The sequence below is a fragment of the Oryx dammah genome, unplaced genomic scaffold, assembly GCF_014754425.2.
Source record: "Oryx dammah isolate SB20612 unplaced genomic scaffold, SCBI_Odam_1.1 HiC_scaffold_11229, whole genome shotgun sequence".
NCBI classification, from domain to species: Eukaryota; Metazoa; Chordata; class Mammalia; order Artiodactyla; family Bovidae; genus Oryx; species Oryx dammah.
The window spans coordinates 4,404,844-4,429,122 of record NW_024080622.1 but is presented as its reverse complement, the minus strand read 5'-3'; the positions used below and the strand labels follow the sequence as shown (position 1 = coordinate 4,429,122).

Genomic DNA, 24,279 nt, shown 5'->3' with positions numbered 1-24,279 from the left:
ATTCATCCATGAAAATGAGGAAATCCTATCATTTGCAACAACATGGATAGATGGTAAAGGTATTATACTGAGTGAAATAAGTCAGACAAAGAAAAATAGTGCATGAACTCATTTGTGGATGGAATCTTTTTTAAAAAGAACAAGCAAACTCATAGAAAAAGAAACCAGAACTATGGTTACCTTAGGTAGAGGTTCAAGGGAGAGAAAGTGTAGGAAGGTTGTAGAAAGGTATAAACTTCCAGTTATAAATAAATATTGTGGATATAATATACAACATGATGACTATAGTTAACACTTCTGTGTGATATATAGAAAAGTTAAGAGTATATCCTATAAGTTTTCATCAAAAAAATAAATTTTTTCCTTTTTTTTCTTTTCTTTGTATGTTTACGAGAAAATGGATATTTGCTGAATATATTTCACAATATATGTAAATCAAACCATGATTCTGTATGTCTAAAACTTAAACAGTGACCAATTTTTCTCAATAAAACTGGAAAAAAGTAGAATCATTATAAGAAACGGCAGCAGGTAGCCTTAATAATGGTCCTCAGACTTGAAAGGTTTTTGCCACAAACAGTAACAAACAATCTAGTATTTTTCTTGGGTTCAGAAAAAGAAAACTCCCTTTTGAATGCTCAGTGTTAGCAAATAAACCTGTTACATTTCCTTATGACCCTTTGTACAACATATTCTGATGCCATCAGTAGTTTTCTTGGTCTGTACATTAACTGATGTTTATTGGCCTTCTCAATGTAAGAATTTCACAATGAAAAGATGATTTATAATTTGCTTTCCTCTTCATACTGTATTATGAAATACAAAGATAATGATAAGGAACATGTATATGTGAGCTCCATGCTGAAAGTTTGCATTTTCTTAGCTAGGAAGACCCCTGTTAAAGTCCATTTCTAGGACTAAAAAGAGAATTCAGGCTGAGACCTCACCTAGGATATCTCTGTCTAGTTCTAATAGAGCTAATGTAACCTTAACAGAGATGAAATTTATAATAATCTTCACCATTTGGGTAAAGGTACAAATAGTGCAAACCCCATTGTAAGAGCACCAACTTTCTTGACCCATAATTGCAACTACAATCTATTCCTTCAGTTCAGTTCAGTTCAGTCGCTCAGTCATGTCCGACTCTTTGCGACCCCATGAATCATAGCACGCCAGGCCTCCCTGTCCATCACCAACACCCGGAGTTCACTCAGACTCATATCCATCGAGTCAGTGATGCCATCCAGCCATCTCATCCTCTGTCGTCCCCTTCTCCTCCTGCCCCCAATCCCTCCCAGCATCAGAGTCTTTTCCAATGAGTCAACTCTTTGCATGAGGTGGCCAAAGTACTGGAGTTTCAGCTTTAGCATCATTCCTTCCAAAGAAATCCCAGGACTGATCTCCTTCAGAATGGACTGGATGGATCTCCTTGCAGTCCAAGGGACTATTTCTTAGTCTTCTTATATTTTCAGTTTAGAGCTCTGGACATATTGTTGCCATCTTCTCTGCCCATAGGACTTCATTTACACCCTAAATGTTTTCAACTTGAGAGAATGCTGAACTGTATCTTTGCTAAGTACATTGACTTCATTTGAGGCATTAACAAGAATATGTTTTTATCCAAAGATGCACACCTGGAAGAACAAAACTTTGTTTCTCATCTGAACAAACAAGTCCAGTGAAAATGACTGATTTTTGCTTTTTGGGTTGTAAAACCTAACGTTACCCTTCTATCTTAAAGTGAATGTTACTTTGAAGCCAGAGCCGTTGCAGTTTAGGGTGGAGTTTAGATGGATAGCCTACCTCTGTTATCTCACTGTGCCCACATCAGAACAAGGAAGCAAGAAACCCAGAAACTTATTTGTCAAACATGAGCTGATTGAATTTATTATTGAAAATAGTCATAAAGCGTTAGTCTTAAAGATTGTATATTTCACATTTCCGTCACATATACTGCTTTATGTGATTTTACAAAGGTAAACTGGATCAACAAATGAATATATGAGTTCTCAAACAACTATAAAGCACTGTACCCAGTATTGTAAAGGACACATTATTCACTCTCACATTCCTGGAAAAAATTGCCAATACCTATAAAACTTAAAATTACATATCCCCTGATCAGCAATTGAATTTCTAGGAATTCATACTACAGATGCATTTGTGCATATGTAAAACAGCATGTGTAAGATGATTCATGCAGCAGAATTTGTACTGGCTAAAGATTAATGCTATTGATCATCAGCAAGTATTGGTTAAACAAATTAAACAACAGACAAGCCATGGAAGCAACCTAATTATCCATCAATAGATGAATGGACAAAGAAAACATGGCGTGTGTATATATATATATATATATATATGATAGGATATTATTCAGCCATTTTAAAAAAAAGGGACTTCCCTAATGGTCCAGTGGTTAAGACTCTGATCTTCCACTTCAAGGGGAACAGGTTTGATCCCTGGTTGGGAAACTAAGATCCTACATGCTATGTGGCATGGTCAAATAAATTAATAAAATTATGCTAAAAAAATGAATGAAATCTTGACATTTGTGGCAACAGCAACATGGGTGAACCTAGAGGGCGTTACACTAAGTAAAATAAGTCAGAGAAAGATGAATTCCATATCATCTCACTTATATGTTGAATTAAAAAAAAAACCAAGCTCATAGATACAGAGAGCAGATTGGTAGTTGCCAGAGGCACAGTTGAGGGTGGGCAAAATGGATGAAGTGGGTTAAAAAGTACAAACTTCCAGTTATAAAATAAATGTCAGGACTTCCCTGGATGTCCAGTGGTTAAGACCCCATGCTTCCACTGTGGGGGCCACAGGTTCAATCCCTGGTCAGGGAACTAAGATCTGGCATGACACACAGCACAGCCAAATAAAAAATAATAATAAAATAAATAAGTCATGGGAATGTAATGTTCCTCGTGTGGCTACAGTTAGTAATACTGTAATGGATGTGTTACAGTTGCTAAGAAAGTAGATCATAAGAGCTCTCATCACACAAAAAAAAGAATTTTGTAACTATGGTGTGTGCTTAGTCACTCAGTCATGTCCAACTCTTTGCGACTCCATGGGCTGTAGCCTGCAAGGCTCCTCTGTCCATGGGGATTCTCCAGGCAAGAATACTAGCATGGGTTGCCATGGCCTCCTCCAGGGTTCTTCCCAACTCAGGGATTAAACGCAGGCCTCCCGCATTGCAGGATTCTTTACCGTCTGAACCACCAGGGAAGCCCTGTAACTATGGTGATGGATGCTAATTTATTGTGGTTATCATTTCACAAATTATACAAATATCAAAACATCATGTTGTACACCTGAAACTAATATAAATTATATATCAATTATATTTCAACTAAAAAAGAAAACGAATTAGGTTACAGCTTTTCGTTAGACTATAAAAAAAGAATAAGGGTGATGCTCTTTCTGTACTGACTAGCAATGTTGCCAAGATACAATGTTAAATGAAAAAAGAAAGATGAATAACAGTCATTATCAGTGTTATATATGGTATATTTGAAAAGATGTGAAAGAAACTGATAGCAAAACTGGACCTATCTAAATGCCTCAAATTTGACTATTTAGGTTTTTACATTGATCCTAAGATATGGTGGCCACGTGGCTGAGATCACGGGCCTCATTATGCAGTGAAGAGTTACCCTTCTACTTCTTAGAGCTCCTCATATGTGTCTCTTTCCTTGGGTGGATTCTTGGCTTTTCTTGTAGCACAGACCCCAAATATCATTCTTCACTTCCACCCCAAGTGAAAAAACTAAAGAAATTGAGACTGACTCCTGCCTCCAAGCCAAAGGAAAGATCTGCTTTTCTGAACTTGCCTAAGGAAGGAAAAGAACAGCAAGAAGCAATTGAACATACTGATGAAGAAAATAAAACAGACAGACCCGGTGAACAAGCCAGTGTGGAGATTTTGAAAGCAGAACAGCAATACAACAAATTCTCCCAAACATTTTTTAAGAAGAAGTCAAAATTGATTGCCAAAATAAAAAATTTTACGGTGACAACATTTGTTAACCATCCACAAGTGTCTGCACTGCTTGGGGAGGAGGACAAACAGACACTGCATTATTTGACAAGAGCTGAAGTGACAGAATTTGAAGATATTAAATCAAGTTATGGAATAGATTTTTATTTTGATGAAAACCCTTTCCTTGAAAATAAAGTTCTATTCAAAGAATTTAATCTGAATGAGAGTGGTGATCCATCTTCAAAGTCCACTGAAATCAAACAGCAATCCAGAAAGAATCTGATGAAATGTTCAAGTCAAAGGCAGAATAAAGCCAGCAGGAAGAGACAGCATGAGAAACCAGAGAGTTTCTTCACCTGGTTTTACTGTTCATTCTGATGTAGGTGCAGATGAGTTAGGAGAGGTCACCAAAGATGATATTTGGCTAACCTCCATTACAGTAATACTTGATTCCTGACAAGCATGATGAAAAAGGGAAAGGAGAAGAAGGAGAAGAAAAGGGAGATGATGACAAAGAGGAAGAATTGGAAGATATTGTTGAAGTGGATGAGGATAAACATGAAGATGAAGATGATGGTGAGTAGGAGTAACGCAAGGAAGATTAAGGAGAAGACAAATGGAAGACTAATAGATTCCAGTAATAGTAGTCACTCAGTCATGTCCAGCTCCTTGTGACCCCACAGATTGTAGCCCGCCATGGAGTTCTCCAGGCAAGAATACTAGAGTGGATTGCCATTCCCTTCTTCAGGGGATCTTCCTGACCCAGATATCAAACCCAGGTCTCCTGCACTGCAAGCAGATTCTTTAATGTCTGAGCTGCAGGGAAGCCCTTCTTTTTTTAATTTTCTTCAGTCTGTGGAAGCAAGTTGCAGCCTTTTTTTTTTTCTCCTCTTGTGCTTGGTTGTTCTGTTTTTGAGGTCTCTTTTCTTCTTTATACCATAGTTTGCAACTTATTTTGGGGAGTAGATACCTTGAGCAGAACTCAGTTGAAAAAAACTTTTTACCCTCTTTCTGTTCCAAATTCGTTTTAATCCCTTCCAGCCTCAATAAAAACTTTATGTGATCAACACCACCATGTTCTGTGAGAAAACAGAAAAATCTTCTGCTCCCTCAGTTCTGTTGGAAGCTGGAGGGTGCTAGCTCCTATCTAGTAGTGTGCAGAATTCTAGCTTTTTTACTCCTTTCTCTGAATATTGGACTCAGAGATTACACTGTGTATCTATGTGAATATGGACAGTTAGCATTTACCAACATGTATCTGTCTATTTTTCTCTTGTTTAAAACAAAAGATATTTTTAAAGTGGGGTTATATAGGTCAGCAAAGTATGGTTTTGAAATGATTGGGTGAGTTAAGTGGACATTTTAAGTACATGGCTTCTTCTCTGGCATATTTACTTATACTGTTTAATGGACATCTTTGCAGTATAAGATAACACTTTTTAAATAAAATTTATCTTAATGAAAAAAATATAAAAATACCTTTCTAGGGAAAAGTAATAAATGTCATTTCTATTCATGTCTCTTTTATATAAATATTTTACATGTGGGAAATGCCAAGTTATTTTCCAATATTCCAGCCAATTAGCAATTATCCAAGACTTTGAGTGGCTTCCAGGTCCTTTCCATCTTGGGCTGAATCCAGGTGATGTCTAAAAGAAATCATTCTTTCTTGCTTGCATGTATATCTTGTCAATTTTTCCAGGAAAAATATTTTGTAAAATCAATGTAAGTGTGGGAATTCCCTGGCGGTCCAGTGGTTAAGACTCTGTGCTTTTACTGCTGAGGGTCCAGGTTCAATCCCTGGTTGGGGAACAAATATCTTGTAAGACATGTAGCATAGCCAAAAAAAGAAAAAGAAAAAATCAATGTAAATTCATGTCTTTAAATATTAAAATGTGACGGAAAATAGATTCCCTGAGAGAAAACAAGACTGAGAATAAGAAGAGTGAGCAAAAGAATAAAAGTCAAAGAAAAAAAAGAGAGAAAAAGAGAAATCAAGGATTAAGTTAGTTAAGGCTTGAAGTAAGAAGGGTTACATGTATGCAGTGAGAAACTAAAAAGTCTTTTTTTTTTTTTTAATCTTAAGAAACTTAGTGTCATTCGGAGGGTGATTTGGAATCCAGCAGCTGCAGAGAAAAGATCAAAAGGACAAGAATCTCTTAACATTTTATCCCCAAAGAAAGAGCCATCTTCAATACCTGAGAGACCACAAAAGAAATTAGGTAGAAAATCAGAGATTATATTCTAATAGTTCCTCTCAAATTACATGATTCATTCAATCAAGAATATTTATGGCAGCATTTCTAATCCTACCAAGATGGAATAACTGTTAGCAGACTTGTCCTTTAACTGTAAACTGGAAAATTAAACAAAAATATGTGAAACACCTGGTTTTAGACCTGAGACAATAGACATTCCAGAACTTTGATCACTGAGAGAAAGAGTAAAATGAGTGATCCCTATGGTCGCTTCAACTTTCTGCCTGGAGGCATTTTCCAATCCATAGCATGGGGAGGAAGGATCCAACCAGAGAAGAGCAGTTGTCAACAAATAAAGGGAGAAAATTATTCAGGAAAGTTTGAAAATTTCATCATCAGTCAAGCAGTGAGACTAAGGTCTGTCTAGTCAAGGCTATGGTTTTTCCACTAGTCATGTATGGATGTGAGAGTTGGACTGTGAAGAAGGCTGAGCACCAAAGAATTGATGCTTTTGAACAGTGGTGTTGGAAAAGACTCTTGAGAGTCCCTTGGACTGCAAGGAGATCCAACCAGTCCATTCTGAAGGAGATCAGCCCTGGGATTTCCTTGGAAGGAATGATGCTGAAGCTGAAACTCCAGTACTTTGGCCACCTCATGCGAAGAGTTGACTCATTGGAAAAGACTCTGATGCTGGGAGGGATTGGGGGCAGGAGGAGAAGGGGACGACAGAGGATGAGATGGCTGGATGGCATCACTGACTCGATGGATGTGAGTCTGAGTGAACTCCGGGTGTTGGTGATGGACAGGGAGGCCTGGCGTGCTGCAATTTATGGGGTGGCAAAGAGTCGGACACAACTGAGTGACTGAACTGAACTGAACTGAGAAAATAGAAATATATAAAATTTTGTGAATCACTTTGCTCTTATTTAACAAATTATAGCATAAACAAATACATATATACATAGATGTATTGCAATAACAATATCATTTTCGCTCATGTGAATTCTAATATGCTTTCTGGAATGCGAGGTAAAAGCATAGATTATACCCTCAGGTCATGTGGTTTTCAAGCATGCAAATGTCAATCATTATGCAGGTTGTGAAAAATTGTTCTAAAAGACTATTTTAATGAATACAGAATATAACTGAACTGATGATATATAGTAACAGTGATGTCCAAGAACAGGGCTTTGATTAGGTCATGAGGACCTGTCATCTGCTTTGAGCATCCAAAGAATGAGTGTGAAAGTCAGACACACAGTAGTAATAGCAAAAATGATAACAATAGAAATAACATAACTGTCATTTATCAACTTTCATTATGTATACAGAACTTACACAAGGTGGCATTTAATCTCCATGACAGTCCTATGAGGTATATTATCATCACTATTAATATTTTACAGTAAGGAAACTGAGACTCCTAAAAGTTAAATGACTTTCCTATGGTAACTGAAGAAAATTTGATGCCAACCTGATTCCAGAGATTATATTCTTATCCATTACGCAAACTGTCTATCAAATCATAATAGGATGGCTGCCTAGGGAGCATGAAACTAGAACCATGAGAGTGAAATAAATCAAATGAGAATTGAGTTGTCAGTCAAGATTCAGTGCAGGAAACAAATAACTCCAGAAAATTTATGGGCAAGGGATTCAATAAGGAATCATTACTGTTGGAAGGAACAAAGGAGTGGGAGTGGAATTTCTGTGGTCTAGTAATAAGGAAGAGCAGAAAGCTAGAACCAGAAAACCATACCTGCTTGTACTACTTCTAGAATTGCCTCACAACACCCATGAAGCTGGACGCTAGATGCCAGAACACAGTCTGGCTCCTTAGAGTCACCCTTTCAAACTCTTGATACATTTCCATGACTTGCTTGCCAGGAGAAACAGCATCAGAAAGACAGCTGCAAAGACTATGCAATAGGGGAAGGACAATCTTTAAAAAACGGTATTGGGAAAACCAGACAGCCACATGTAAGGGCTAAAGTGGAGGGGGTGAAGTCAAAATGGTGGAGTGGTAAGATGTGAAGTTCATGTCTCCTCACAACTAGGGCACCTACTTGACGCTGGTGGGCGATAGATAGGGACACCTAAGAGAATGAGAGGAATGCCCAAGCTACTGTGTAGGATGTGGGGGTGGGGGGGAGCGGGGAGCAGGGAGAGATGGAGGCAGGAAGGGACAGGTACCCTTGAGGGGGAACTAGGAGAGAGAACGGGGATTCCACTACTGGAGGGGTCCACTCACGATGAGGAGAGAAACAGGGACAGGAAGGGACCCTCAGGGGATTGTGGGATGGGAGGGGAATGTGGCCAACATTTCTCCTGTCCACTTGAGCCCCAGAGAGCCTACTGGGTCCCAAGCCTGGTCCTCCACCCTCTGATGCTCCCTCCAATGCCCCCTTCAGTTCCTGGGAGCGTGGGAGGGAAGAGGAGGAGAGGAAGAGTAGAGGTAAATGGGGTGACAGGGAGGGACCCTTAGGGACAGGAGGATCAAAGGGGAACACAGCCAGTGTTTGCCCAACCCACTTGGGCCCCAGCAAGCCGGCAGCAGTCCTGGTCCTGATCCTCTACACTTGGAGATGCGAGGCTGCACCCTGCCCCCGACCCTTAGGGCCCTTTCCAGACCCCTGGGTCCTGAACCTAGGCCTCGCCCCCACCAAACATGAGCCCCACCTAATCCATACCCACACCTAAGCTCCAGCCCTACCACCGCCAAGGCTTTTTCCAGAGTTTTGGAGGGTTTTATTTTTTGCCATTGTGGTTCTGTTTCATCTTGTTGATGTTATTTTGTTTCATTTCTATTTTTATTTTTTCTAATATATCTGTTATTTTTCTAATTTTATTTTTTATTCTTTGTTATTATTCTCCATTTTTTTTCCTTTGTAGTGTCATGCAGTTTGCAGGATCTTGGTTCAAAGGCCAAGGGTCAGGCCTGAGCTCCTGTGGTGGGAGCATCAACCTGAAACCACTAGACTAACAGAGAACCTCAGAAACCCAAAAATGTTTATCAGAGTGAGGTCTCCCAGAGATCCTCATCTCTGCACCAAGACCTGGCTCTACCCAACTGTCTGCAAAGTCCAGTGCTGAAAGCCTCAGGCCATACAACCAGTAAGACAGGAACATGATCCCACCCATCAAAAGAATGAAACAACAACAACAAAAATATGTTACAGATGAAGAAGGAAGGTAAAAATGTAAAAGACTAAATAAATGAAAAGGAAATACACAATCTACCTGAAAATGAATTCAGTATAATTATAGTAAAGATGATCTAAAATCTCAGAAATAGAATGGAGGAATAGATCAAAAAATATATGAAATATTTAACAAAGACTTAGAAGAACTACAGAACAAACAGATGAACAACACAAAAATTGAAATAAAAATAAAAAATACACTAGAAGGAATCAATAACAGAATAGCTGAGGCAAAAGAATGAATAAGTGAGCTGGAAGATAGAATGAATAAGTGAGCTGGAAGATAAAATGATGGAAATAACTGCCAAGGAGCAGAATAAGGGGGAAAAAGTCAAAAAGAATTGAGGACAGTCTCAGATACTCTGGGACAACATTAAATGCACCAATATTTGAATTATAGGGGTCCCAGAAGAAGAAGAGAAAGAAAAAGTGTGTAATAAAATATTTAAGAGATTATAGGTGAAAACTTCCCTAACATAGGAAAGGAATATCCACACAAGTTCAGGAAGGACAGAGAGTTCCATACAAGATAAACCCTAGGAGAAAAACATACATATTAATCAAACAAACAAAACTTAAATTCAAAGAAAAAATATTAAGAGCAGCAAGGGAAAGCAATAAATAGCATACAAGGGAATCCCCATCAAGTTATCAGTTGATTTTTCAGCAGAAACTCTGCAGGCCAGAAGGCAGTGGCATGACATATTTAAAGTGATGAAAGGGGAAAAAAAAAAAAAAACTACAACCAAGATTATTCTATAAAGCAAGGATCTCTTCCATATTTGACAGAGAAATCAAAAGTTTTACACAATAAGTGAGCTGGAAATTAAGAGAATTCAGCACCACCAAAACAGCTCAACAACAATGCTAGGGACACTTACAGACTGAAAGTGAGGATAGGGAAAAAGAAACTACAACAGTCTCCTGAAATCTCACCTCAGGAAACAAGAAAAATCTCAAACTGTCTAGCCTTACACCTAAAGCAACTAGAGAAACAAGACTAAAGACAACTTAAAATCAGTAGAAGTAAAGAAGTCATAAAGATCTGAAGAGAAAGAAATGAAGAAAACAATAGCAAAGATCAATAAATTAAAAGTTGATTCTTTGAGAAGATAAAATTGATAAGTCTCATCAATTTTGATGAACAAAACTCATCAAGAAAAAAAAGGGAGAAGAAATAAAATTGATTTGGAGAAATTACAACTGATGCTGCAGAAATACAAAGGGTCATAAAAAACTACTACAAACAACTATGAGTATTACCCTGGTGGCGCAGATGGTAAAGAAGCTGCCTGCAATGCAGGAGACCCAGGTTCGATCCCTGGGGTCAGGAAGATCTCCTGGAGAAGGAAATGGCAACCCACTCCAGTATTCTTGCCTGGAAAATTCCATGGACAGAGGAGCCTGGTGGGCTACAGTCCACAGGGTTGCAAAGAGAAGGACACAACTGAACAACCGTCACTTTCATTTTCACAAGCAACTATATGCTAACAAAATGGACAACTTGGAGGGAATGGAAAAATTCTTGGAAACGTACAACTTTCCAAGACTGAATGAAGAAGATTTAGAAAATATAAACAGGCCAGTCACAAGTAATGAAGTTGAAATTGTAATTAAAAATTGAATTGTAACTAAAAATCTTTCAACAAGCAAAAGTCCAGGACTACACAGATTCACAGGCAGATTCTACCAAGTATTTAGAAAACAGCTAATATCCATCCTTCTCAAACTCTTATAAAAAATTGCAGAGGGAAAAACACTCCCAAGTTCATTCTACAAGGCTACCTGATGTGAAAACCAGACAAAGATCTCACACACACACACACAAAAGACAACTACAGGCCAATATCACTCAAACACAGATGCAACAATTCTCAACAAAGTACAAAGAAACAGAATCCAACAATACATTAAAAGGATCATATACCACGATCAAGTGGGATTTATCTCAGGGATGCAAGGATTCTGCAAAACATGAAAATCAACCAGTGTGATACACCATATTAACAAACTGAAGAATAAAAACCATGTGATCATCTCAATAGATGCTGAAAAAACTTTTGACAAAATTCAACACCAATTTATGATAAAAACTCACCAGAAATTGGGCATAGAGGGAACCTATCTCAACATAATAAAGGACAAATATGACAAACCCACAACATCATTATCAATAGTGAAAAACTATAAGCATTTCCTCTAAGATCAGGAATAAGACAAGGGTGTCCACTCTTGCCACTGTTATTCAACATAGTTTTGGAAGTCCTAGCATGGCAATCAGGGACGAAAAAGAAGTAAAAAGAATGCAAATTGGAAAAGAAGTAAAACTGTCTGTGTGCATTTATGATACTATACATAGAAAATCCTAAAGATGACATGAGAAAACTACTAGAGTTAATCAAAGAATTTGGTAAAGTTGCAGGATACAAAATTAATGCATAGAAGGCTCTTGGCATTCCTATACACCAACAATGAAAAATCAGAAAGAGAAATTAAGAAAACAACCCCATATACCATCACAACTAAAAGAATGAAATATCTAGGAATAAACCTATCTAAGAGGGCAAAAGACCTGTACTCAGAAAATTACAAAACATTGATGAAAGAAATCAATGATGACACAAATAGATGGAGAAGTATACCATATTCTTGGATTGGAAGAACCAATACTGTGAAAATGACTATGCCACCCAAAACAATCCACAAATTCAGTGCAACCTTTATCAAATTACCAATGGCATGCTTCACAGAATTAAAACAAAAAATTTTACAACTTGTATGGAAACAAAAGACCCTGAATAGCCAAAGCAATCTCGAGAAAGAAAAATTGAGCTGGAGGAATCATGCTCCCCTGTTTCAGCCTATACTACAATGCTACAGTAATCATGACAGAATGGCATTGCCACAAAAAACAGAAATATCGATCAATGGTACAGGATAGAAAGCCCAAAGGTAGACCCACGCACCTATGGTCACCTAATCTATAACAAAGGAAGCAAGAATATACCATGGAGAAAAGACAGTTTCTTCAGTAAGTGGTGCTGGGAAAACTGCACAACTACATGTAAAAGAATGAAATTAGAACACATCCTAACATCATACAGAAAAATAAATTCAAAATGGATTAAAGACCTAAATGTAAGGTTGAACACTATAGTACTCTTAGAGAAAACACACAGAACACTCTTTGACATAAATCATAGCAAGATTCTTTTTAGATCCACCTCCTAAAGAAAATAAAAATAAACAAGTGGGGCCTAAATAAACTTAAAAGAATTTGCACAGCAAAGGAAACCATAAAGAAGATGAAAAAAAAACAATCCTCAGAAGGGAAGAAAATATTTGCAAACAAAACAACTGACAAAAGAATAAAATATACAAACAGCACATGAGGCTCAATGTCAAAAAACCAAAAAACCCAATCAAAAAATGGGTGAAAGCCCTAAATAGACATCTCTCCAAAGAAGATATACAGATGGCCAAAAGACACATGAAGAGATATTGATCATTATTTATTAGAGAAATGCAAATCTAAACTACAATGAGTTATCACCCCACATCAATTAGAATGGCCATAACTGAAAAATCTACGAACAATGAATGCTGGAGAGGATGTGGAGAAAAAGGAACATTCTTGCACTGCTGCTGGGAATGTAAATTGATACAGCCACTGGAGAGAACAGTATGGAAGTTCCTTAAAAAACTAAAAATTATCATATAACCCAGCAATCTCATTTCTAGCCAAATCCCCTGAGAAAATCATAATTCAAAATTACACATGCACCCCAATGTTCATTGCAGTACTGTTCACAGTAGTCAGGACATGGAAACAATCTAAACATCCAACGATAGATGCATGGATAAAGAAAATGTGGTACGTATATACAACAGAGTATTACTCAGCCATATAAAGGAATGAATTTGAGTCACTTGTAGAGATGTGGCAGGACCTAGAGCCTGTCATACAAAGTGAAGTAAGTCAGAAAGAGAAAAACAAATGTTAACGCATATGAGGAATTTAGAAAAATGAACCTATTTCCAGGACACAAATAAAGATTCAGATGTCAAAAATGGACATGTGGACACAGGGCAGAAGAGGAGGGTGGGACAAACTGGGAGATTAGGATTGATCTATATACACTACCATGTGTAAAATAGATGGCTAATGGGAGCCTGCTCTAAACCATAGGGAGCTCAGCTTGGGGCTGTGATGACCTAGAGGAGTCTGATGAGGGGGTGGGGTGAGAGGGAGGTCCAAGAGGAAGATATATACATACAGCTGATTCACTTCGTTGTACAGCAGAAACTAACACAACATTATAAAGCAATTATGTCCCAATTTTTTTAAAAAAGAACTAAAGTAGACCACTCTCTTATACCATACAGAAAATCAAATTTAAATGGATTAAAACACTATAAGAGTCATATGTCCTCCTATCTGTTAAATTCTCAGAACCTATTACAGGGTTTAATACATATTTCTTGAAGGAAAAACTACTTAAAATTTTTTTATCGTTGTCAGAAAAATCTGCATTCAAGTACTGGTGTCTCATCGTCTCTCAGCTAAAAACAAAAATGAAATTTCTCTCAAAAATGTTGGTGAGAATTAAATAATATATGTAAGGCACTTACCACAAGACCTAACACACAGCATTCAATAATGTTTGAATGGAATTCTTCAGGCCAGAATACTGGAGTAGAGTGAGTAGCCACTCCCTTTTCCAGAAGATCTTCCTGACCCTGTGGCTAAGTGAGAACTACTAAAGTTCTCTGCTTTTTTTGTTTTTGTTTTTAGATGCTAAGTCATGTCTGACTCTTTGCAACCCCATGGACTGTAGCCCACCAGTCTCCTCTGTCCATGGGATTTTCCAGGCACGAATACTGGAGTGGGTTGCCATTTCCTCCTCCAGGGGAGGAGCTATCTCTTTTTTGTTGGAAAGGAGTGTTTTCTATGACCAGGGTATTCTCTTGACAAAACTCTGTTAGCTTCATTTTGTATTGCAGGGCCAAACTTGCCTGTTATCCTGGGTATCTATTGACTTCCTACTTTTGCATTCCAATCCCCTACAATGAAAAGGACATCTCTTTTTTTTTCTTTCTTCTTTTTTTTGGTGTTAGTTCTAGAACTTGTTTTAAGTCTTCATAGAACTGGTCAACTTCAGCTTCTTCAACATCAGTAGTTGGACAATAGACTTGAACTACTGTGATGTTGAATCGTTTGTTTGGAAACAAACTGAGACCATTCTGTCATTTTTGAGATTGCACCCAAGTACTGCATTGTGGACTCTTTTGTTGACTGTGAGGGATTCTTGCCCACAGTAGTAGATATGACAGATTCCATAAATATACACACATTTATACACTCACACACAGACACACTCTTAGAAGAATGATGTTTCCCACACAATACTAATTCATTTTTTGGAAGAGTAGCATCTGATTCCTCTATCTTGTTTTTAGTTGCAGGGTGTTAACCGGGTGTTAATGTGTGCTAAACACATTATATAAAGAGCAATCTAGCACCAATCATTGGAAAGCTGTCTGATTTTCATTTTTGAATGATTTAACTGAGACATGAAGGAAGCTCTTAACATTTAGTTATAATTTCTTAATATATATTGTGGAGGATTCTTAGATATTAATTTATTCTCTTTATCTTTTTCATGGATCACAGCCTTGTTGTAGTGAAAGGGCTTCCATAACTCAAAGAAGCTATGAGCCATGCTCTGCAGAGTCACTCAAGACAAATGGGTCATAGTGAAGAGTTCTGATAAAACATGGTACACTGCAGGGGAAAATTGTAACCCAATCCAGTATTCTTTCCTGGAGAACCTCATGAATAGCAGGAAAAAACAAAAAGATATGACATTGGAAGATGGGCTCCCTGAGTAAGAAGGTATCCAATATGCTACAGGAAAGAGCAGAGGGCAATTACTAATAGCTCCATAAAAATGAGCACTAGGCCAAAGTGGGAACAAACGCTCAGCTGTGGGTGTGCCTGGGGATGAAAGTTAAGTCCAACACTGTAAAGAAAACTATTGTATCAGTTCAGTTCAGTCGCTCAGTTGTGTCCGACTCTTTGCGACCCCATGAATCGCAACTCTTCGCACAAGGTGGCCAAAGTACTGGAGTTTCAGCTTTAGCATCATTCCTTCCAAAGAAATCCCAGGGCTGATCTCCTTCAGAATGGACTGGTTGGATCTCCTTGCAGTCCAAGGGACTCTCAAGAGTCTTCTCCAACACCACAGTTCAAAAGCATCAATTCTTCGGTATTCAGCCTTCTTCACAGTCCAACTCTCACATCCATACATGACTAGTGGAAAAACCATAGCCTTGACTAAACGGACCTTAGTCAGCAAAGTATAGGAACCTGGAGTATTAGGTCCACGAATCAAGGTACATTGAACATGGTCAAGCAGATGATAGCAAAAGTGAACATCGACATCTTATGAATGAGTGAACTCAAATGGACGGGAATTGGAGATTTTAAAATTCACAGACATTACTTTGCCAACAAAGGTTCATCTAGTCAAAGCTATGGTTTTTCCAGTAGCCATGTATGGATGTGAAAGTTGGACTATAAAGAAAGCTGAGAGCCAAAGAATTGATGCTTTTGTGGTGTTGGAGAAGACTCTTGAGAATCCCTTGGACTGCAAGGAGATCCAAACAGTCCATCCTAAAGGAAATTAGTCCTGAATATTCATTGGAAGGACTGATGCTGAAGCTGAAACTCCAATACTTTGGTCACCTGATGGGAAGAACTAACTCATTGGAAATGACCCTGATGCTGGGAAAGATTGAAGGCGGGAGGAGAACTGAACTGCAAATTACACATTGAAAGATGAGTGGATAAAGAAACTGTGGTGTATATATATATGTATGGAATTTTTCTCAATCATAAAAAAGAATAAAATCTTGCTATTTACAACAACATAGATGGACCTAGAAGTTATTATGCTTAGTGCAATAAATAAGACAGAGAAAGATTTCACCTTATGTGGAATCTAAAAACAAGAGAACAAATATAACAAACAGAAACAGACTCATAAATACAGAGAACAAACAGGTAGTTAGCAGAGGAGAGGGGAGTGGAGGATGAGTGAAATAAGGTGGGGGTATTAAGAGGAGCAAAATTCCAGTTACAAAATAAATGAGTCACAGGGATGAAATGTACAGTTTGGGAATTATACTCAATAATGTTGTAATAACTTTGTTGGTGATCATTTTGAATGTATAGACATATTGAATAACTATGCTGTGCACCATAATGTTGTAGGTCAGTTCAGTGCAGTCACTGAGTCGTGTCTGATTCTTTGTGACCTCATAAACTGCAGAACACCAGGACTCCCTGTCCATCACCAACTCCCGGAGTTTACCCAAACTCATGTCCATTGAGTCAGTGATGCCATCCAACCATCTCATCCTCTGTTGTCCCATTCTCCTCCTGCCTTCAATCTTTCCCAGCATCAGGGTCATTTCCAATGAGTTAGTTCTTCCCATCAGGTGGCCAAAGTTTGGAGTTTCAGCTTCAGCATCAGTCCTTCCATTGAACACCCTGGACTGATCTTCTTTAGAATGAACTGGTTGGATCTCCTTGCAGTCCAAGGGAATCTCAAGAGTCTTCTCCAACACCACACTTCAAAAGCATCAGTTCTTCGGCGCTCAACTTTCTTTGTAGTCCAACTTTCACATCCATACACGACTACTGGAAAAACCTAGCCTTGACTAGATGGTCCTTTGTTGGCAAAGTAACATCTCTGCTTTTTAATATGCTATCTAGGTTGGTCATAACTTTCCTCCCAAGGAGCAAGCGTCTTTTAATTTCATGGCTACAGTCACCACCTGCAGTGATTTTGGAGCCCCTCAAAATAAAGTCAGCCACTGTTTCCACTGTTTCCCCATCTATTTGCCATGAAGTGACAGGATCAGATGCCATGATAGTTTTCTGAATGTTGAGCTTTAAGCCAACTTTTTCACTCTCCTCTTTCACTTTCATCAAGAGGCTCTTTAGCTCTTCATCACTTTCTGCCATAAGGGTGGTGTCGTCTGCATATCTGAGGTTACTCCTTTTCCTATTTGGAACCAGTCTGTTGTTCCATGTCCAGTTCTAACTGTTGTTTCCTGACCTGCATACAGGTTTCTCAAGAGGCAGGTCAGGTGGTCTGGGATTCCCATCTCTTTCAGAATTTTCCACAGTTTATTGTGATCCACACAGTCAAAGGCTTTGGCATAGTCAAGAAAGCAGAAATAGATGTTTTTCTGGAACTCTCTTGCTTTTTTGATGATCCAGCAGATGTTGGCAATTTGATCTCTGGTTCCTCTGCCTTTTCTAAAACCAGCTTGAACACCTGGAATTTCACAGTTCACATATTGCTGAAGCCTGGCTTGGAGAATTTTGAGCATCACTTTACTAGCGTGTGAGATGAGTGCAATTGTGCGGTAGTTTGAACATTCTTTGGCATTGCCTTTCTTTGGGACTGGAATGAAAATTGACCTTTTCTGGTTCTGTGGCCACTGCTGAGTTTTCCAAATTTCCTTACATATTGAGTGCAGCACTTTCACAGCATCATCTTTTAGGATTTGAAATAGCTCGGCTGAAATTCCATCACCTCCACTAGCTTTGTTCATAGTGATGCTTCCTAAGGCCCACTTGACTTCACATTCCAGGATGTCTGGCTTTAGGTGAAAGATCACACCATCGTAATTATCTGGGTTGTGAAGATCTTTTTTTTACAGTTCTTCTGTGTATTCTTGCCACCTCTTCATAGTATCTTCTGCTTCTATTAGGTCCATACCATTTCTGTCCTTTATTGAGCCCATCTTTGTATGAAGTATTCCGTTGGTATCTCTAATTTTCTTGAAGAGATCTCTAGTCTTTCCCATTCTACTGTTTTCCTCTATTTCTTTGCATTGATTGCTGAGGAAGGCTTTCTTATCTCTCCTTGCTATTCTTTGAACTCTGCATTCAAATGGGTATATCTTTCATTTTCTCTTTTGTTTTTCACTTCTCTTTTCACAGCTATTTGTAAGACCTCCTCAATTGTATGTCAAAAAAAAATGTTGGAAGGAAAGAGAGAAAGAATTAAGCTGAGACAAAACGTCTCTAAACTGAGGCTTATGGTCACCTACTTACAAGGTGCATCCTCAAGTGCATAGTATAAAATAACTATAGAGTTCACAGTGTAGGTGTCTTAATGTATATGTATTTAGTCACAATCTGATACCAACAAAAGTGTCCCTGATTCCCACTACCTTAAATCTTCCTTAAACTCCATGCTTGGAGTAAAGTTTCATAAAATGCACAATGGGAAGAGAGGCCTGGGTACCTTACATTTCCTCTACTTTCAGGGAAAACAGCTCTGACCATATAAAGGAGTCATTCTCATTTGCTGTTAGTAAGACCCTTCCAGTTTGGTCTGTCAGTCATGGACAGCTCTGAATGAGATCACTGGATACTAAAACTAAACATTTCTGCAAATGTGATTCATGTTTCATTGGTTAATTGTCCCTTCATAAATCTTCATTTTTCAAATGTTATCATAAAACAGTTAGACTCTAATTACAGCCATGTAGGGGGTTTCCCAGGTGGCTCAGTGCTAAAGAATCCACCTGTAATGCAGGAGATACGAATTTGATCCTCTAGGTCAGAAGATCCCCTGGAGAAAGAAATGGCAATGCACTCCAGTATTCTTGCCAGGGAAATCCCATGGACAGAGGAGACTGGTGGGCTATAGTCCATGCCATCATAAAGAGTCAGACATGATTTAGCGACTAAGCATGCATGCACTCACATTGACTTCTATCACTGAAGTGACAGAAGTCAGTGATTGGCTTCTATCACTGAAGTAAACCAGTAAAGAAGAAGACAGATGAATCTCCTTTTTAGCGAAACAGCTTAAATAATGAAGATAAAATTTAGAAATAGTAAATGAGAACTTTGACTAATCTAATAAAAAAAAAAGTCCTATCAGAATTTTAGAGCTGAATGGGATTTTAGTGATAACCTAATCCAGTCCCTTTATCTGTAAAATGATGACACTATGGCATATAGTGCTAAGTGGTCTACCTAAGGAATACAACTAGTGGAGATTGGGTAGTGAGACTACTACCCAAGTCTATGACTCCTAGTCCCTGTGCCACAAATCAGAACCACATTTTGTTGTAGTTGTGAGCATGAAGGAAGTGATGTTTATCTTTTCTGTTTGAGGCAAGAAAATGTAAAGTATTTGCCCTCATTATAGAGTAGTTAGAAAATGTTTCCAGTCTTGCTTCTCATTAGGTAATTGACCATAATGCTTACAATAGAAGCAATAAAGCCTATACCATACTGAAGACTCTGAAAAGAAAACAAACAAACAAACAATAGATTGAATCAAAATGCAAATGCTCTACAAAATGTAGACTGATTGCTTATTGTTTTACTTCTCCAGTGGAGACAAAAAATCAGTTGACCATGATGGAAAGACAATGATGAGTTGATTTGCTCATTTGTACTCTAGTCAGAGAGACCAGAAAATTACTAAGGTAAACTGAGAAATAGGAAAATTCTAAAATTATCTTGCCTGAATACTTTCTTTTTTGCATAAGCTCATCAAAATGCAATCATAACTGGTATCTCCAAGATTCCGTTTCTAGGAGCCAAACTCATTTTGCTCACCACATTGTCAAACAAATAAGCAGCTCTTATGGCTTGCTAATCAAGCCTGAAGAAGCAAAATGTTGATGTGAACATTTGGTGATAGCACCAGCTACCACCAAACTCACAGCAGAAAAGAAGGGTGGTGGGGAAAGAGTTTCCTGGGAGAAAAAATTTAGTGCAGCAATTGTGAAGGAAGACATCATTGCAGATCGAAAGGGGAAGAAAAGTTTGAATTCGTCAGCCCCAAGTCCCTTTAACTCTATACCTTTTATCACCAATCTTCCACTAGGGATGTCCTTCTCTTGTCATATTATCTATAATGCTTCTCTCTTGCAGCCCCATCCTAACCCAAATGCTCCTGAAACAACCTGGGAGTCATTCCCTCTCCTTAGTGGAGGACAAAGGAGCCTGGCATGCTATTGTCCATGGGGTCGCAAAGAGTTGGACACAATGAACAACAATGACAACATTCTCTATCTCTCTCTGCTCCAAGATTCATGGCTGGAAAAGGATTCTGGGTCAGATAAAGAGTGTTGTTGAAGAACAGCACTGCTCAGAGAAACCTAACTCCATAAGCAATTTTATCTCCATTAGAGCAGGGAACTTCCTTAGGATTATGAATGTGTCTAAGCCATTAGAACAGAGAGTACTTTTAATAAAAATTTAAGCGAATGAACTAACTTCTTAGTCCTTAACCCACTAAAATAGTGGGAAATTGCTTCTCCATCATCACTGGGCTCCTTTCTTCCTCCTTCCAGGTTTTCATCAAGATTTGATCATCCTTCATGATTTCCAGGAGATAATAATTTATTACCTATTCTGATCACACTAGCCAACCTTGTTGGCCAAGCCCACAGTGGCTCTCTGAGGCTTCCAGTTAGTGCTGAGGCACTACGCTGCCAGGAACCTCAGGCCTAAAGGTACATCAAGACCATCTCTTTGAGGTCAAGAAGAAATGCACAGTTCCTCTTGCAAACAGGACCAGCCAGCTGGGCTCTCCCACCCAGGATGGAGGCCCTCCTTAATATGGAGATTTCTATCTGTTTCTCTAAGCTTAGACTGTCTTTAGATTTCTGACTTTTCCAAATAAAAGCCACAAAAATTCCAGATTTATTTTGCATTCCTCCCTGACTTCCCCAGGTACTAATACACACAAACTTCTATCAGGTTAAACGGATAAAATGGAAAGTGGACAATGAAGGATTAAAAAAAAACAACATAAATATCTCAAAATATTATCCAGCCACATCGGTATGGGACCAGGTGCATATACTTAGAGCAACTGTAAGTCCTACAGGTTAATCCACTGACTACAAAAGTAGCATAAAACAAAGAATGAACAGTTCTTTAAACTCCAGTACAGAAAGAATTCACATTCAGTAACAGGTTCTTCAGTTTTGTTTTTTGGTCTAATATCCTCCTGCAATGAGAAACTTAAAGAAACTAATCTCTTCCGGAAAATGTTTGGATGTTAAGACAACCACCAACTCAAAAAGCATCAGAGCTACTTCAATGAAAGGATAGAGACTAGCTTTCAAGGCACTTGGCCTACATAAATTTGTACTTTTAATTAAATTTAATGGCCTTTTTGTGAGGACAATGAGCATTATTAATTTCACATTTTAATATATTTTAAGAGACATGAAAACTTGGATAGTAAAAACATCTTTCTCTTATCCCACTAATGCAAAGGAAACTTTCTGGAAGGAATTTTTTTGGAATAAAAGGGGAAGGATTGGTGTGTAGGTAAGGCTGGGCAGAGTGGGAGGGTTCTTTAGGATTTACGGTGTTTCAAGATTAGCAACAGTGAAGCCATGAGAAAGGATGAAATTATGAGGCAGGTTGATTAACTAGAAATACCATGGAAATAATTTATTTGGAAGGAAGGCCATCACCAAATACATTACAATTTCTGTTCCTTATTCCTAATCACTGCTTTGCATCCTGTGTTACCACGTATGCGCCAGAATAAACCTATACTTGTAGTCTCCAGGAGAAAAAAGGAAACACAAATAAGAACAACATTTTATAGCCATTTTAATGACCAGAACTCTCAGACTCCTTTCTGCCATCATTTTCCTGTCACCTCTGGATTAGTTCATATTCCAGCCCCAAGCAGGTCTCTGCTGTGACTTGCACCATGCTACAGATAGACACTCCAGAATTATGTAGCGTGCCTAACTCTAAGGGCTTCCCCAGCGGCACTAGCGGTGGTGCACCTGCCAGTGCAGGAGATCTTAGCGACGTGGGTTCAATCCCCAAGTCAGAAAGACCCTCAGGAGGAGGGCATGCAACCCATTCCAGTACTCTTGCCTGGAGACTCCCTCGGACAGAGGTGTGCCTGGTGGGCTACAGTCCACAGGATAGCAAAGAGTCGAACACGACTGAAGTGACTTAGCATGCACGCATGACTAACTTTAAACTGTGGGCATAACTTGTGAGAGACTAGTTAAAACACTATTAATCTGTATTATTTTTGTGTTTTTTAAATGCTCATATTTATAATTGTTTACATTTAAAAAATCAAATCATATAAAACAAAGATTCTTTCAAAATGAATATTTATATGGCATTTTGTTTCAGGAAAGAGTACTTGTCAAATAGATGTCCCACTAAACCAAAGTCAGCTAACCTAAAGTTACGACAGTTGAGATAAACCATATTTTCTAAAATATTTTTTAACACTGTTTGTTCACTTTCAAAACTAATAAAAACAGCAAGAAATAACTTGTGCACCTTTACTTACCCCAAGCTCAAGTTCCAGTTTCATAGAACTTTAGTCATGTATATAATTCCAAAGACTAAAACGTCCCACCTTCTTCAATTGCTTCCATCTTTGGATAAAGTTTCACTTTTCCTATTACACCAAGACAAATTATAAAAGGAAATAACTTGCTGTCATTGAGCTGTCAAGTCTTACATAGGACCTGTTCTGATACTACCTTCTGTACCAGATTTCACTACATGTTCATAAAACACGACTAAATTTAAAAAGACAGAACTCAAATTTATAAAGGCCCAATAATAAATTAGATAATAAATTCTTACCTCCAATAAGATTTTTCTGTTTCTCACCATCTACCTTTAAGCATGTCATCAAGTAAGGTGAAACAGGAACATAGTTCTCTAAGAAGTATGATTTCTTGAAGTGACTAATTAAACCACAACATGAAGGCATAATTCCTCATATAAAATTACTAACATACCTGTAAAAGTCACCTGTCATATTAACCAGAAACCTCAAGAATGAAAGATACTCCTTTGAAAATGTTCAAATCTTCCTGTGTGTTAGGTACTAAAAATATACTATGACATGTGCTCAGGAAAATTTCTTGCTACACATACTGAAATATATATCCCTGATCAAAGTGGTATGAAATAAGAATGCAGCTAAATTGGTTATGATGGCAAATATTAAGATATGTTGAATAACAACATGAAAGCTAGAACACACCCTGCTTATTTTCTTCAGCACCAGATGGAACTGCAAATATTTTTTGAACCTGGTATCTTTTAAACTGAGGCAGAAAGATAATGATAGACATTCAATGATTCAATGCACTTTAAAATATCACTGTAATTGACAGAATGAATGTATAGATACAAAACCTTATTCAAGAGGCTGTCTTTTCCAAATAAACTTTTCTTAAAGAAATGTTTCTCTCTTCAAATGTTCGTTTTCTTGAGGAAAATATTGCTGTGTCTTCATTTTAATTATCAAGATTCAATTTGGCCCTTGCTAATATTAAATAGAAACATTCAGTTTATGTGCTTTGGGGAAGAAAATTATGGGATTTGGGGTTATGTTACATAGCCTGAGGAAACCCTATCAAAATTACTCTTTAAAATTTCTCATGAAATTTGAAATTTCTCATGAAACTCACTTCACTGATAATTACATAAATAAACAAATTTTTAAAAATAAGATATCATTTTGTTAAATAACTTTATAACGTTAAGAACTGGAAAAGTTCCTCTAAGAACGGTTTGGAGCATGGCCACATGCCTGCATCAGGAGCAAGGCACTTCAGCTCCCAGCTGCTGAGAGTATTGGTTGCTGATGGCTCATATCTGAGTCCTCTTCTGCATCTCACTCTCTGCCAAAGCTTTGCCCAGGGGCATCTCACCTTTAAGGAATGGTCAAAAACAGGTTACAAAAACACACCCCCTTGCCTATATTCAGGTTGACACTGAATGGAAACTCCAGATCCAGAGCCCCTATGGGGGTTGCCTGTGGCCTCCACT

The 24,279-nt window shown here is 38.1% G+C and overlaps 1 pseudogene; it reads left to right on the top strand.

The window, feature by feature from the left end:
* Window positions 1-3,616: 3,616 nt before the first annotated feature.
* Window positions 3,617-4,635, top strand: LOC120861133 (annotated as a pseudogene).
* Window positions 4,636-24,279: the final 19,644 nt, after the last annotated feature.